We start from the raw sequence: 3271 nt of genomic DNA on the forward strand, positions 1-3271 counted from the left end.
ACATGCATCAGAAAGTTCTGTAGAAATGGAGATTGAAAGCATAAACATGGTCCAACATGTACATATAGCAGAAGAAAGACTCCAGGCAATCAAAGAGGAAACAAGTAAAGACAATTACAAATTTCAGTCACTGATCAGATACACCCAAAAAGGTTGGCCAATAAACAAAAAAGACTTGCCAAAGGACATTGCACATTATCACTCTTTTCAGGAGGAACTAAGTGCACAGAGTGGAATTGTCTTCAGGGGGGAGAGAGTTGTAATCCCTGACACACTCAGAGGTGACATTGTTCAGCGCATTTACTCCTCACATCTGGGCATAGAGGGATGCCTAAGAAGGGCAAGAAAATGTGTTTATTGGTTGGGGATGAATGATCAGATAAAGACATTCATAGGAAAATGTGACATCTGCAGATCTATGGATGTGAAACAGCAGAAGGAGACTCTGTGGTCTCACGAACTACCAAGTAACCCATGGTCTAAGGTGGGAACAGATATATTCACTTTAGACAACAGAAACTACCTGATCACTGTTGATAACCTCTCTAATTTCTGGGAGCTGGACTACTTACCTGACACACGATCCACCACTGTCATCCATAAGCTGAAATCCCATTTCGCAAGACATGGCATCCCAGATGTTGTTATATCAGACAATGGCCCACAATACGCATCAGAAGATTTCAAAAGGTTCAGTAGACAGTGGGAATTTAAGCAAAAGACATCCTCCCCGGCCTTCCCACAAAGCAACGGGATGGCAGAATCAGCGGTAAAGACTGCAAAACAGCTGTTGAAAAAAGCAAAAGATGATGGAAAAGATCCATACCTCGTTATGCTTGATCAGAGAAACACACCATCACAAGGGATAAAAGCAAGCCCAGCACAGTGATTGTTCAGTAGGAGAACCAGAACTCTTATGCCCATGCATGACAACCTGTCACAACCAAAGGTAATTAACACTCAACAAGGACAGATGGTAAACCGGAACTGTCAAGCCGCATATTATAACAAACATGCAAAAGATCTCGATCCTCTAAAACTAGGAGACAGAGTCCATGTCCAGCCTGAGGTACATAACAAAACATGGAGGAAAGCGACAGTAGTGAAACCTGTGGACTACAAGTCATATGACATCCAGCTTGACTCAGGGAAAATTCTGAGGAGAAATTGCGACACCCCAGGAAAGACAGAACCACAGTAGTGTAAAAAATAGTGACTTGCCAGCCTGCCGAAGTGAACAGAGACAGTGTGACAAGCTCAAATTCAAGCAGTCAATCCTGTTGTTGTCAAGTCAATTGAGTTGATATACAGTTGAAAGAAAAAGTATGTGAACCCTTTGGGCTTACTTGGATTTCTTCATCGATTGGTCATAAAATGTGTTCTGATCTTCATCTAAGTCACAACAATAGAGAAACACAGTCTGCTTAAACTAATACCGCACAAACATTATACGTTTTCATGTTTTTATTGAACACAACATGTAAACATTCATAGTGCAGGGTGGAAAAAGTATGTGAAACCCTAGGCTAATGACTTCTCCAAGAGCTAATTGGAGCCAGGAGTCAGCCAACGTGGTGTCCAATCAATGTAATGAGATTGGATGTGTTGATTAAAGCTGCCCTGTCCAATAAAAAACACAACAGTTTTGAGTTTGCTGTTCTGAAGAAGCATTGTCTAATGTGAACCATGCCTCGCACAAAAGACCTCTCAGAAGACCTACGATCAAGAATTGTTGACTTACATAAAGCTGGAAAGGGCTACAATAGTATATCTAAAAGCCTTGATGACCATGTGTCCACGGTAAGACAGATTGTCTACAAATGGAGAAAGTTCAGCACTGTTTCTACACTCCCTAGGCTTGGTCGTCATGTAAAGATGACTGCAAGAGCACAGGGCAGAATGCTCAACGAGGTGAAGAAGAATCCTAGTGTCAGCTAAAGACTAAAATTTTTGTTGACAAATCTACAATAAGGAAAACATTAAACAAGAATGGACTTCATGGGAGAACACCATGGAGGAAGCCACTGCTGTCAAAAAAAAAACATTGCAGCACGTTTGAAGTTTGCAAAAGAGCACCTGGATGTTCCACAGCACCAGTGTTGTATAAAGTACTAGAAAGCAATACTTGAGTAAAAGTACAAGTATTGTACTAGAAAAAGACTTTGGTAGAAGTGAAAGTTGTCTTTTAAAATATTACTCAAGTAAAAGTCTTAAAGTGTCTGATATATACTGTACTTAAGTATCAAAAGTAATTTTCTGATATTTAATGTACTTAAGTATTTGAAGTAAAAGTAAAAAGTTTTTTTTAAAGCAAGCGGTTAGAACTTTGATTGTGAACTTTATTGTGGCTTTCTTTTAGTAAAGCATATTCAGGGTTCCCATTATCTTCTTAATCTCAATCATCAAATAAAAATCTGTTTTTTTTTCAGGACTTCTCAGGCACAATTCTCTTAAGTTCAAAGAGCAAACAGCTTATTTTTAGAGCTGACATCAAATAAAAAAGCAGAAATTTAACTTTTGTATGAACTTCAGGTAAAAATGAAAAATAAATAATAACTTATTTCTTTCAAAACATGAGCATATTTTTGAAAAAAGTGGAATACTCCTTTTAAGTTAGCTGCTCTACTAAGAAAAAAAATGCCAACTCGTTGTGTCGCAATGAAAGCACTGTGACTTTGATCAACAATGCAAGCGTACATTCACAATGTATAACATTAGCACAACATTATCCTATAACCACTGAGTTTTGAGTTAATTAACATGAAAGGAAATCTCAAGTTTGACAAAACGTATGATCCTTTTGAAGACGTGAATACAGTCCTTAACACTTTCTTTTTAACCTGCCACTGATAGCAGTTTTTAAAAAATATTTCTCAATCTAACATTAGCCCACCTGAGGGAATATTCGGCCGGTGTTGTGTCGAACTCAGTTCCCCCTATGTTTCCCTTTAGTGTAGTGTTTTTATAGCGTTTTCATCATGTTACATTAAGAAAGATTAAAGATTTGAATTGGTTATACTAAAAGGCAATAATATCATGTATTTTATAATACAATTTATTAAATATTTCATACATTTGACAGTTTTCTATTAGGGTATTTCTTTTAAAATATAGCCTGTCTTTTTCTTTTTTCCTTTACTGGTTGTTTTAAAAATGTAATGTTTGCATACATAATAAATATATATTATACATATAATATGATTCATACTGTAAAAATAATTGACTTACCATTAAGAACAATACAGATACATTACAGAAATGCACACATATA

This window comes from Paramisgurnus dabryanus, chromosome 6, assembly GCF_030506205.2.
Source record: "Paramisgurnus dabryanus chromosome 6, PD_genome_1.1, whole genome shotgun sequence".
Taxonomy (NCBI): Eukaryota; Metazoa; Chordata; class Actinopteri; order Cypriniformes; family Cobitidae; genus Paramisgurnus; species Paramisgurnus dabryanus.